The sequence below is a fragment of the Macrobrachium rosenbergii genome, chromosome 27, assembly GCF_040412425.1.
Source record: "Macrobrachium rosenbergii isolate ZJJX-2024 chromosome 27, ASM4041242v1, whole genome shotgun sequence".
Classification (NCBI taxonomy): domain Eukaryota; kingdom Metazoa; phylum Arthropoda; class Malacostraca; order Decapoda; family Palaemonidae; genus Macrobrachium; species Macrobrachium rosenbergii.
In genome coordinates, this window is record NC_089767.1 from 5,289,948 (window position 1) to 5,304,753 (window position 14,806).

At 36.3% G+C, this 14,806-nt stretch overlaps 1 protein-coding gene across 1 annotated transcript in view; it reads right to left on the minus strand.

Moving 5' to 3' along the window:
* The window catches only part of bchs (WD repeat and FYVE domain containing 3 bchs), a 388,664-nt gene that overhangs the window by 336,030 nt on the left and 37,828 nt on the right, over window positions 1-14,806 (minus strand). The gene's annotated exons all lie outside the window — the stretch shown is intronic.

A 14,806-nucleotide genomic window follows, 5' to 3' on the forward strand; every position in this document is an offset into this window, starting at 1 on the left:
AAAACAAGAAGGTTTTTCACATTAAAGTCACTCCTACGACCTTGTCCCGCCTTGTTAGACATCCTAAGTGGTTGGAACTTACCTCACGACATCCCTTTGGGTGTAATGAGATGAATTAATCCCCTCCTTCGTAGGCAACTTCATAAAAAGATTTTCTTGCTTCACAGAAAGCTCCGTCAATAAAACCGCGAGGGTATTTAAGGTTTGTTGCAATGTCGGACCTTCCGAAGCCCAGCCTCGAGAAAGTCAGGGCCCTTAAAAACATAGACGAAAATACCATCACCCCGTTCTCGGATGATGGTTTGAACAAAAATGTATGTAGGAATCTACATTCGCAGACTTCCTGTACACAGAAAATTTAAAATTTCTGTCATTTCTCACAATTAAAACATCTAAAAACGCCAACTTATTATCTACTTCATTTTTTCTCACGAGACTTTTCTCCGAACATAAATTTGCAACCTCTAACACACAATTCTACAAGCTTGATCATAGAAGGCCTGTCAAAAGAGGCAGTGTATTATTCCATTTCTTCCTTCGTGAATTCAAGTAGTTCATCTATTGGTACTTTTGCAGACAATGAGCTGACGTCAAAACTGATCAGCTTGAAATCATAATTGAAATTAAACGTTCTTAACGTATCTATAAAATCCACATTAATTTTCGCGGACACTCCTGATATGTTTCCAAGCATTGGAGACAACTCGTTAACAAGCTAATTTACTTCGACAGTTTATCATTTATAGGTACAAGACCCTACAGAACTTATAATGAGCCTAACAGAATTGTTTTCTTTGAGTTTTGATAATTCCATATAAATAAGGAAGAGCTGGATTGACAGTAATGAACTTTCGCTTTAATTCTTTATGGTTTTCTAGAACACTCTTGATGTTTTTGTTACAATAAGCATTAACATTATCTAAAGGATTGTTTCTTATTCCTGTGTAGGTTTGATTTGAGATAATTCTAACATCTTATTATCATAGTCGACCTTGTTCATGATGACCAACGTGTTGGATTTATCAGATCTAGTAATATGTAAATCTTTATCTTTTTTCAGTTTTTATATACTTTTAAGAACCTCACAGGAATATTTGCAGGTGAATCGAAGCTGACGATCCCATGCACTAAACCCTGACAGACATTGATTTCTTCTGATGTAATGTTACCATACTTTTCAAGTTTACAAAATGCATTTCCAATTTCAAGCCAATCTGCATTTGTTTTAATGGAGACATATATTCCATATCCCAAGGCTACTGAGGTGGTGCTGTCCAAAGGTTTATTAGATGTATTACAAACGAAATCCTTATTAGCATTTGTTGTCCAATTACTTTGTTGAATTAATCTGTTTCATTTATTTTGGTGTTTCCTACATATCTTTGTACACTAATCGTAATTTACTGTAACAAAAATCAAATACAATGTTAGTCCAGTCGTTTGGAATTACATTCAATATTGTTCTTTTCTGCATTCTGAGTTCCTGAAAAGTTGCTTTTTCTTCTATTTTCGCCAATTCGATGAGTTTCTTGAGGATGAGCCGGTGGTACTCTTCGAAGGGTGTAGCAGAGAGGCGGTTAAGACTCCTGTTCGTAAGTGACTTCGGAATGACCTGTTCCTCCATGTAAGAGCGTAAGAACTTCAGCTGTAAAAAAAAGGTAAGTATATCTTAGTTTAACCAGACCCCTGAGCTAATTAACAGCTCTCCTAGGGCTGGCCCGAAGGATTAGATTTATTTTACGTGGCTAAGAACCAATTGGTTACCTAGCAACGGGACCTACAGCTTATTGTGGAATCCGAACCACATGATAGCGAGAAATGAATTTCTATCACCAGAAATAAATTCCTCTTATTCTTCACTGGCCGGTCGGAGATTTGAACTCGCGGCCAGCAGAGTGCTAGCGGAGAACGGAACCCACTCGCCCAACAAGGAACTACTTCAGCTGCAGCTTCACGCGGTGTGCTCGCAGTGAAATCGACAGAAAGGCTGCCACGGGAGGTTTTAAAGCAGGAATAATTCTCCAAAGGAAGTGTAGAGGTGAAGAGGCGTCCAGCATCCATGTTGACGATCTATCGCTAGAACTTTCTATATCTTATGTTGTCGCAGGGCTGGAGGGAGGTATGAAAGGGGTTGACCATGCGCCTGCGTGTATTATTTGTTTATGTATTGCTGCCACAGAGGTGTCTTTGTAACAAATAATGATTTACTGTATCATTTGACCCTGACGAAGTGTGGAAAATACACGAAAAAGCGCTTGGCCAACTACTTTCGTGCCTTCCTCCAGCTCTATGACAATATATATATATATATATATATATATATATATATATATATATATATATATATATATATATATATATATATATATATATATATATATATATATATATATCTGTCTCAGCAATAAGTGACAAAACTGCGCAATATTTTTACTTAAAAAATGCCATATATAGGTAGCTAAGCACTGGGGAAAAGCATCTCTCATACCCATTTCCGTTAAAAGCAAGATTGTAAGTTTGTTTTTAACGGAAATTATTATCTTCAAAAAAGTTTGAAGTGGCTATAAAGAATCCCCTTTCCTCAGTGCCTGGCAACCTATATATGGAGTTTTTTGAAGTACGAGTACTGCCCGCTATCTTCGATACGTTGATGACATATCCTGTGTTTGGCCCAATTGCCAAAATTTGAACAGTTTCTTGGACAAGTTGAATCACTTGGTACCTTCTATTAAATTCACCGTTGAGGAACAAGAAGATAATAGTTCGTTGCCGTTTTTAGACGTTTTGGTTCATAGAAGGGACAGAAGCTTTGTACTTACATCCATTATTATTCAGATCACCAGGTTAATGTGGAACTCGCAGTTTCCTGCAGCATGTCTTTAAGGACATTAAGGATATAATAATAATAATAATAATAATATAATACACACAGTCTAGATACATAAGGTAACATGACAAAAATGGCTATCGGCAGTATCCACGCAGTTGCTGAAGAAGTAGAAAAAACAGAATTCATAATAATGGTAAGGACAGTAATTACATGGGGGAATAACAGAAACAAATTAAAAATGATTACAATAAAAAATACAGATTGCGGACAATCAATTTCCATCTGGGGTCCTTAGGTGGTCAGGACCAGAAGGCTAAATACGAATATTGAAAATTGCAAAACTCTACAATGATATTAAACACAATAATAACAAGAAGTAAGATTACCAAAAATAGCAAGGAACTTAGAAATATAATAATAATAATAATAATAATAATAATAATAATAATAATAATATTATTATTATTATTATTATTATTATTATTATTATTATAATGACAGATTCTGTAGCTGACACTTCATAATTGCAAAATACAGAATAAGCCATTCAAGGAACAGTCCGGAATTTTTAGACTGAGGTTTGTAAAATTTATGACGTAGGAATTACGTTAAAATACCGAAAGTTTTCAATCGACAGATCTTTGCAGAAAGCTAGAAACATTTTTGATTCCAGTAACAATAGGGAGCCTTTTGTGAGAGAGAATGTTTTGACACTGCCATATAGTGTAAATCTTTGTTTTATTCAAAAATGACTGAAAACTTTCAAGATAAATGTTGTTTACAAGAATTCAGGGACACTTCAGAATATCACTGTTCATAACTGCCCAGAACAAATGAGTGGCTGTATTTACACGGTTCCTTGTGCTGGGTGCAGTAATAAGTACCTAGGTTAAATTGGCAAAGAACTATATTACCGTCTAAAACAGCATCGTTATGAGTTCGAACAGATCCATTGACAATTTCTTTATTTGTACATGTGAATGATTTTAACCATTGTATAGACTGGAAAAATTCATCTGAGATCGTTTTTTGTAATCACGTTGTTAAGAGAAATATAACTGAATCTGCCTTTATTAAGCATTTTAACAATCAACTCATGAATCTTAGTTCAGGTCTTTTTAAATTAGATAGTTACCTTGTTCATAAAATTGTAGGGAAGTACAATATCAGCTTTTAGCAACAGCCTGCTCTACTAACTGTAGTTTCAGTTCCTAAGCGCTTTTCAAGTATTTTTACTTATTGTTTGGTAGTGACAATTTGTTTTCTTCAAACTAGTGACTGCATACTGTAATGATGTTTTGCTTGATAATGGCTTTGATCTTTGTTTTGTGGAGTTTTCTTGTTTATGTCACTATTTATTTATTTTACTTTGTACCCCGAGGAAGTGTATGCAATGCCTGAAAGCGCTTGCCACCTGGTCTTTACTTTTCACCTCTCATGTGGTTGTCTATGTATATATATAATATATAATACATATATATATATATATATATATATATATATATATATATATATATATATATATATATATATATATATATAGTCATGATGCATACCAAGTACCTGGTTGTTACACAACTAATCACAGATTTCATAAATATACCTCACTTTAGCCAGATACCTGAACTCTCATAACAAAAGAATTACGTCTGAGTACTCTAAAGGTAACAGTGATCCCTTAAAAAACTCTTTAATCAGTCACGTGAAAGACCAAACTAAGTTTATCAAAAGAATGGTGAGGTATCAAATATTAAACAAGAAATATACTATGATAAAAGGGCATCAATCCATCAAACAACTTTAACTGTTTCCCTGTTCTTAATTCACTTCAGTAAAACTAAAGGAACAAAACATGTTTATCACTTTGCCTTATGCACACAATTAATCCTATTCACTGGTGGTCAATAAATGAAACACTGTTTTTAAAAATTTTAAATAAAAATATTTATTGTTAAATTCAAAATTTATTAGAATTCACAGTTTGACAAATTCACTATTACTTGAAAACAACACAAAATTTAATTAACTCTTGAATTAAATTCTTAAACAAAATTAAACCACAAAACTTTATCAAGAAATTAAATTAATCAAGCAAAATTTAAACCATTAAGATTTATTCAAGATTTGAAAAGAAAATCTTAATAAATTAAAATTAAATCAAGTATGTAATGTTAAATCATCAAGAAATATTTAAAATGCTAAGTAAATAAATGTTAAATCACCAGTAACAATCAAGAGATTGCAAACACAAGAACACACAAAAATACACAAACGATTTATCAATAAAAATTTCACTTATAGTGGAGCGGGATAATGGGAAAAAAGTGCAAATGGTGATACAAGCAATTTGCCATGAGAACTCTTATTATCTCCATAAATCAAAATCAACCTCCGGCCACCTCAGTATTTGGCTCTTTCCAAGATAGCTGACACTATTCCAAAATGGTGGAAAATTTGCTGTATATTTCAAATGTTTTTATTTCATAAGCCTATAAAACTTGCATACTGTCCATATAATGATTGAGAATTTGTATTTTGGCATTCTTACTGTCATGAAGAGATAAACTGAACCCATCTTTCCAATATGGCCACCATATGAACACCATATTTCCAAAATGGCTGCCAAAGATAAAAAAGTATGTATCTGCTGAGAGAAACCAATATGTTTTGTGTATCAATTAGTTTTAGCAAGTGCAGCTGCAGAGAGCTGTGCAGCTAAGTCCAGATTTGTAGCACGTGCACCTGCCATGGCATTCCTTTTTGCAGCCACACTTATTCAGTGCTTGGCAAGATTTTGCTACTATTGGAAAATCTGTCCAGTACGGAAACAAGGCGCCATCAATCTGCTTCCATCCCCAGTGTCTTGGACTGGGCAAAACTGGATGACATACTGACTGGCACCAAATGTGCCCTGCTTGAAAGGCAGCTCTCTTGCAATGCTCTCTAAGAGCAGCCCCTGTAGGGGGGGATGCAATCATAAGCTCTTTGCTTTCTTGCAAAGAGATCAAGTCTAGCCTCATTTACATTTTTATACAAACTGCTCCTGTCGTACATTAGCACCACGAACTCTTCAATAATTTGCAGGTCTTCATCTTCTACAGCTGCTGGTGTTGAACTTAGTTTGGTGAAGGTGGGTGTGGCACACTGAAACACAGTCCATGCTTGCCATGCAGACTTCTTCCCCTTCCATGAAAGGCAGACACCGTGTCACACCTGCTAAATGCATGGAAAAAGGGAAGGGCTGAAGCTTTTGGTTCCATGGCTGCTGCAACTTCATGGATAGGTATCCACCTCATGTCTTTTCCTCTAATAAATTTAATCCATAATTTGTCCAAACCAGTTTTTTCTATGCTAGATACTGCTATGACGACAACTTCAGTGTCTGTACTACATATGATTGCATTTGAGATATCTTCATACTTTGCAGCATATGCAGCATGTAAAAGGACTCTAGTACCTGCCTCTTCGTGAGTGCAGCCTTGTAGGTCAGCAGTGTCTCGTTCAGCTTTGCTACAAAGTGCAGCATCCCCTTTAGTGACAATTATGCATGATGCATCATCTGCTTGAGATGAAATGATTGTGTCTGCCAAATATGCAAATACTGTAGTTCAGTTTTGTTGTGGCCATTCCTGAGGAAGCTGGCCCAATTGCCAGGAGTTTTTGCTGTGCTAATTACTCTCCAGCGAACTCCTGTGCCTCTTTTTTGTCTTGTTTGTGCTATCATACTGTCTGTCCTATACACATTGAATACAATGTGTGTTTGCTTGTGCTTCTGTATGTGCTTCTGAATCTTGGATAGGACTTCTTCTTTAGCATAAGACTCCAATGAAGATCCCTTGGTTGGTCACAGAGCATTTATAAGAGCTGCACCATCCATTATGATAACATCAGCAGTAGGCTCTTTGTTAGGGATGTCTGATGCATGCTGTTCTAGTAGAGGCAGCAGCTGTGACTTGGTGCCCTGATGCATCTGTCCATTCTGTGCCAGTGATGGTGGGCAATTTTGATTTTCATGTTGAAAGAATTCATTTAAATCACACTGTCTGTTCTGGCATGATATGAAGAGGGCATGAGAATAGATTACAATCATCCTTCATGGTTTGCAGTGACTGTTTGCCCTTGGATTCTGTAGTAGACACCTTGCGACTGAACAATAGAATTTTGTTCTTGTGTACTGGTTCATAGAATTTGCTGGGTGTCTTGAGCCTCTCAATAAAGTCTGTGAATTGTGTCTGTCCAACGCCGTTCGTAGATCTCAAGGATTCACTAATTTTGCTGTCCATAATTTCATGACTGTCTAGCACAATCAGATCCACTGAATCTTCCTCAAAAGGGCTGCCCATTTCTTTGATTACTTTTGCCAGATTTTCAACCATTTCAAGAAACCTTTTCTGTACAGTTTCAGTTTCATCATGATGCTTACCCTCAGATTTTGGATCAGCATCACTTCTAGTCTCAAACTCAACAATCAGGCAGCTTACTTCAGGACCAGCCACTGTCCACCTTCTGAGAGCGTCTTCATCTTCAAATAGGCCAACGGCTCCCCCATCTCCTTTCACATGAGCATTATTCTGCCCGTGTGCTTGGTCTATAGCCATTGAGGAAATAGGCCAAGTGGTTCTGTGGACAGTGAAATTTCCCTTTGTGAATTCATCAAATGTGTCATTTTGGAGAGCCTGCCTGTCCCATGGAAGGATGTTTGTGCAGTTGTGGCACTTAGGTTATGGTCCAGATTGTCAACAGCACAAGTTGTAAAGAGCCCTTTTCTTAGTGTAGTGGGACAAACTACTTCTTCCTCCACAGCTCTTGTTACAACTGCTTCTCCTAACCCTTTAGTCAATTCCAGAACCCTATCATAGCTGATGCTGATTCCATGGTGATGGAATGTATCAATTAACTGACGCTTCCTGGTTTTTGCAAAGACCAGGAGACCAATATATATTGGAAATGGAGGTACTCTTGACTTGGAATGTCTGGAGAATGTTGAAGATGCTGGATTCTTTCGACAGTTGAAGTGCAAAAGTTGCTAAAGCTAGATCAGTAGACGATATTCCATATTTAAGTTGGGATTTTATATCGCCACCGTTTTGTAGCACACTTACAAATTCCAACAAACTTGGTGGCACAGATTCTCTTCTAGTGTCTGCTGTTAAGGTTCCATCAAATTCTATCTCATGTTCAAGCTCCGTTTCCTCAATATCTTAGCTGCTTTGGCCACAATTAGTGCATCATTGTAGTCACATGCCATGGCTAGGCTTCTCCCATTTTCCTTTTGTAGGCAAACCAAATTTCTCTCCCCTTTTAAAGTCCTCCAGTTCTGGGATGCGGGAAAGTATCTGTTCTTTCAACCGTGTTCGGTGCACAAAGGAAGTATCAACATTTAGCTGTTCCAGTCTTTGTTTGTACAAATCATAAAGTTCTACCATTGTAAAATAGCAGCACCCATCTGTAGTCAACTGCTTGTCTCTTATGTACATCTCAAACTCAGCAAAAGCATGGGCACATGCCTCTTGTCTGTACTGCACATAAATCATCCCCAATTTTCTGGGAATTTAGCCAGGCCCTTTCCCTGTTGTACACACCTGTCAGACAAGATGGGTGATACATACGGTCCTGAGAAACAATATCTCCAGCACAAAGCTTGGCCAGAAGTTTCTCATCTAGTAGGTTGGTGGCACATCGTTGTAGCTTTTCATGTAAAGGCAATGTCATGGCCAATCGTAAATCTTTGATTGGTGCTGGTTGGTCACAAATAAAGCATATTCCTTCTTTCTCAGTCTTAGATTCTTCTGCATCTTCTTCATCTGCCTTCTGGCTACTACATGTGAATTTTGCTGATGGGGCATCATCATCTTTTTTTGTCTTACACAATGACTTCCTTTTCCTTTCTAGTTTTGTTGTTTTGAACTTCAGCACACATGATTCATGATATGTTGCTTTGTTATTTCCAAAGATCTGCAGAATTCCATCACCTTCATCAAGCCTTTTGGGATGAAATGGTATAGGCATTGCATTTAACTTATAGAATTCAGGAATATTTGTAGCAAGGGTAACATAGCCAGTAACAGATGCATCAACTAGTCTTTCACGAGTGTCCTCTTGGCACAAGCAACAAAGCTTCCAGTTAGTCGTACTACCTCCCTTCAGGAAAGATGTTGACTTCCAAGGTTGCCATTGCTTTTTGTTCTATAGGCCGAGGGTTTATCCTTTTACCACCTATATAACATATATGCACTTTCAGATATGGGATACTAGGCTCAGATGTGTCATAATCCTATCCCTAGCCCGATCATTCATTCAATGCTATTTAATTCCTGTGTGATCTGTACACCATCTAGAAGACTAAAGCCCCATCGCTGGCACATCCTGTCAATTCAGGTGCAGCTGTTTAACAGCATTTGGGAAACTAATAACAAATCTCTGCCATTAGCTAGCATTGAACCCCACACTGAGTTTCACAGCTATAGTGTCAACCAGTGTGCCCTGGTAGTACACTGACACTACACTATTACACTTTTGCATTAAGCTTATTACCCATTTTTTTTCTAAATGAGGATGAAAATTAATTAACTGGGGATTAATTGATTTCTAATCTATAAAAAATGAACTGAACAAACTGAAGTTACACCAAATCCATGTATTACCCGACCTTTAGCCTCATATATGAGCTTAAGGGGATCGGCCGCCTAAAAAAACACAATAATCTTTAAAAAATTCGATTTGCTGAAAAAAATTCTATGGCTTCGTATAGGGTTCAAGAATGTGTCCATGAAATATTATGCTAAAATTTGCCGTATTTCTCTAGTTATGGCCTAAAATGTAACAATAACTATATACCCATAAAACACCAGTAGCGCAAATGATTTAGTCTGGTATAGTTTTTACGATATATATTACGAAAACTTCCTTTGAAATGAAATGTATAATGTCAATAATATCCTACTCGGCACCTTTTTAGTTATTCCTAGCCATGACAACGCACACGTCATACCATGACGCCGACTGTGGCCGAGAGTTGCCTATAAACTTACAAGCTAGAAGGACACGTTTTTCATGCTCGCTAGCCTTGACTGAACTCTGTATTTTCTGCGGTGTTTTGTTTTTCACCGTGCCTAAAAGGTCCAAGAGTTCACTTCATGCTTCTAGAATGCGGAAAAGCCAAGTGGAAAAGTCCAGGCGAGAAGTAGAAGAAAGAGTTCAAGAAATTAGTGCCATAGAGGGGAATGGAGCGACGGAGAGAGAGAGAGCTGTCGCCCATCAAACGGCGCAGGCAGCGATCTCTGCTGACCAGAGACCAACCACATCCACCCCTAAACGTCTCTTTATTTGTTCGTCACTACCAAAGGGCAAAGATATTTTAGAAAAAGAAAGCAGTAGCTCGGAGGCTGATATTATAGACGATCCTGAAAATAAAATGATCATAAGTGAAGCAAGACTTGATGAATTACTTGAATCACGAATCCCTAATTATGAATGAAAAGTAATTCCCAGGATCCATTTGGCAAGGGATGGATTCGAGACACTAATAAAAAAGTGTAGGCAACTATGATACCCTAGAGTAATACCGTGCAGCAAGATCAGACAGGGGGGGACCAGGAACCTAAAATTTATAAGAATGTGTCTTAGGCACATAAATAATCAATTAATATTCTTATTTATAATCATTTTGCATTAATTAATACCCAAAAATAAAAATTAAAACCATAGAATTAATTGTAACACAGTCTTTGAAGTCCCTTTTACTTTTTTTTATGTAACTAAAACTTTGAAGGCCCGTTTCTCAAAACATAAGTTTTTCACCTTCAAAATGTATCTCTTCCCTTAGTATTGGACCAATCTAAATGAAATTTCATATATAATATGAGGAGACATGGTAGATTAAAAAAAAAGCCGGGGATTTTTAATATTTTGAGTTTCTGATTTTTGGCAATTTTTTTTCAGTAATTTTTCTGGGAAAATTTCATAAAAAAAAATAAAAATTCATATCTCGAAAAATAATTGAAAAATCAAAAATCCCGGCTTTATATCGAAGGTCCATATGTGTTTTATACGTGGTTCAAATCTCATCCCTTAAAACCAAAAAGCAAAGGAGGAGATGCATTTTGAAAATGGCCATTTTTGGCCAAAAAATGCTCTGGCGTCACAAAACCAAAGGTCACTGAACAAAAATTTTTTCACCAGAAGTTCCACACAATATCCTTTAACAAACCCCCTATATATCAACAACCTGTCGTTAAAAAAGTCGGAAACCGGCCGATCCCCTTAAGTACCAATTTTTGGTATTTTGGTGGACATTTTTGATATAGTGACCGCCATCTTGGATATTTCTATGCAGAGAAATTATGCATCTACACATATAAAGGCTTGTTTTTAATATTTAATATAAACTGGGAGTGACTTAGGGATTTGAATGTGATCAGTCAATTAAATACCAATATTCAAATATCCACAGGATGCCATCTTGAAAACCTGTTGGCCGTCTTGGAAAATGGCAAAATTATTTGCACTTTTCCTTATTTTTTTGTAGTTACCCGCTCCACTATTGGGCAAAAATGTTCCTAACACACCTTATTATACCATGGTAATAATAAGTAAAATTCACTTTACCTTACACAAGGTTGTGAAAACCTTTGTAAAATCCCTTTATAAGCAGCAGCTTGAAATCACAAAACACACTTTTTTACCAGGAGTCGTTACAAATTAAATAATTTTACTAAATTCAGATCTCAAAAGCTATATTTAATGCTAGTGACCACAAAAATTTTACGTTAATAACTTCTCTGTTTTTAAGAGAGAGAGAGAGAGAGAGATTATTACTTTTATTATTTAATGTTATTTTATTTACACATAAAAGCTTGAAAACTTAAAAATTACATAAAAATTTAAACAAACACTTTTGCAGGGTTTCTCAGTATTTGCAAATGCTCGCGTGTCTGTGAAAAACTTGTGTATGACAATGTTAGGTTCCAATGAAAAGTTTGCATGTCTGTGAACTCATGCAAGTTCAGGGTATTACTGAATACATACATACATACATATATATATATATATATATATATATATATATATATATATATATATATATATATATATATATATATATATATATATATATATATATATATATATATATACATACATACATACATTATATATATATATATATATATATATATATATATATATATATATATATATATATATATATATATATATATATATATATATATATATGTATATATATATATATATATATATATATATATATATATATATATATATATATATACATATATATACTGAATGGGGTAGGGTGATGAGGCAAAAAGCCCATGGTGTATTTCATGTGAGGTCCGACCAGGAATACGATGAGATGATTATTTTCAACAATTTGTTCCAACATTTCGTAAATCACATTTACATCTGGGATTTCTACCAAAAACAGAAAAACATATATTGTAAAATTTGACACAATAAAATAAAAAAAAATGAATTAAAAGCCACAGTACATAAAGACAAGTGAAACACTAAAACACACACAAAACTTATAAGACCAACTAAAATGCATAAAAAATACAGAGCTTAAGACAGTGAAAGGAGTTGGAGTGATTGGACATCAAGATGAAGAGATCCAGAAAATAAAGATGAAGCATGAGGTTCTAAAGGTGGAAATGAAACTCCCCCGGCTGACCTATGACCTAGTCCAAGAGGTTGGAAAGCAAGACTGAGCAAAGGAAGTAGAAATGGAGGTAAACACTAGCAAAATCAGAAAAATTTTCATGTCATTCATATATATACATATATATATATATATATATATATATATATATATATATATATATATATATATATATATATATATATATATATATAAAATGTGTTTATATTATTAACAATATACCCTCCTATGCCCCATTTTTCGTACTTAATTTAAAGTAAAAGGACTAATTAATTAAATAAGGGAAATTTAGTATGATTCACTGTGAGAATTTTGCCCATAAAACCTCTCCCCACTGCCTTTTTTTTGGGGGGGAAACCCCTTTAAATCCCTTTCTTGTCCAACATGCTGTCGGAAATCTCTTAACTCCAGGTGAAGACCCCTGCCAAGAGTTAACCGTTGCCTCAGACAGGCCAGCTGGCCGGCGGACCACGTGCGTTCCGCCATTTTGAATATGAAACCATGCGGCCCACAGTTCCCACAAGGGGAGAGTGATCACAACGCCATCTAGGAGAAAAGCTGTAACTTCCAATGCTATAAAGAGTCCTGGACGAGACGCTTTGCTCTCAGAATTGTAGGCGGCGCCACGGACTCCAGAGCTCCGTCCCTTGCTCTATCCACTGCCTATTCCAGACACACGGCTGGCAGTAAAAAGTACATTTTGATGTGAATTAATTTGCTCCTTTGCTGGCCCTCACAAGAAGAACTTCAGCTCCTAAAAGAGGAAGGTAAAGTACCAGGATTTAAGGTTCCCTGTTATTCTCCAACAGCGTTTCCTTTCCTTTCATAGTGCGATATAATTACAGTGAGACCCGTATTGCTTATATTTTGTACTGTTTAATTTGCAAAGCATTTACAAGAAGAGCAACGTAATCACTTGATGTTCGAGTCACGGGAATCGAGTTCAGTCCAGGCATCATCCATGCAATTTGTCGATTCCCTCATTACAGTGTTAGTCCCAGTGAAGTAACCGTAAGTGTTTGATTGCAGGGTATGACTACCCATCTGTGGAACTGTGTCACTTCAAGTGCATAGCGGCCCTCGCTGCTTCTTTATCAACAACTCTGAAGCGGGATCCCAAATCTGCCCCTCCAGGAAATTCCCTTCATGTGTTTTCTTTTGTAAAAGTAATGAATTAAGTTAAACCCCAGAGTTTATCTAATCACTTCCCCTTGAAATAGCCTCTCAGGCATATTTGTTGTTTGTAATTTTAGCTGTCCCCAAGGCCAGAGTCCAGAGTTTTTGTGGTAATTAAGGTAAGTTGCATCTTATCATCCTGGTATACACCATTGATCTAGCAAGACCCCAGCTTTAAAATTACAACAATATATACACACACACACACACACATATATATATATATATATATATATATATATTATTAGATTTTTATTATTTTTTTTGTTTTATTATTATTTCTATAATAGATTTTTCATTTTTTTCCCCATTTTTATATTTCTCATTCATGTTATTATTATCTAAATCTTCGGTATTATTATTTTGTCATTATTTCTCACGGGGGGGAGGCACGTGCCCAGATTCCCCACCCCTTCATACCGCTAGTGGAAGTAAAGTTGAAAGGCTAAAAGTGGGTACAGCTTGGGGCCGCAGGGACTCTATAAACCGCCTTTAGCAATGGCTACAGTGCACCACGTGAGGTGCACTGACGGTGCCAACCTTCACGGGGTTGTAGAGACTTGCTCACTATATTGATCACATGATGATATGAATGTTTTCAAAAGCGCAGATAATTTCCGGAGACAATGTAAAGAATTAGCAAACAAGAGAAATCTCTTCGAGTGCCTGGCTCACTTGACAGACAAACTAACGCAAGGGTATCAAGAATATCTCAAATAAACCACTTTGCTTTTTCTTTACTTTAACGAAGACACATTTAGCCACGAAAAGCCAGAAAATGTACGCAAGAACCAACACCAGAGGATGCAAGAAAATAACGGGATAGAAAAGAAGAGTGTGATGATACATATCACCTTCAGATATAAGTAGGACAGTCAGTTTTGCCGCCATAGAGACACATTGTCATTTCATAACTCTTAGGACGTACACTGCGGTGAAAGATGTATTGAAATTATATGAGTATCGTCTCTGTTGATTGTAAAGAATCCGCAGGTCCACACCAGACCACCTAAACCCTTTCACACCCTGCCACACTTACAGGCCGCCATATATCCAGCATTAATCTGAGAGAAGAAGATGCGAGAGGTTTTTGCTGAAAATCTTTTGCGATGAGGGGAAAG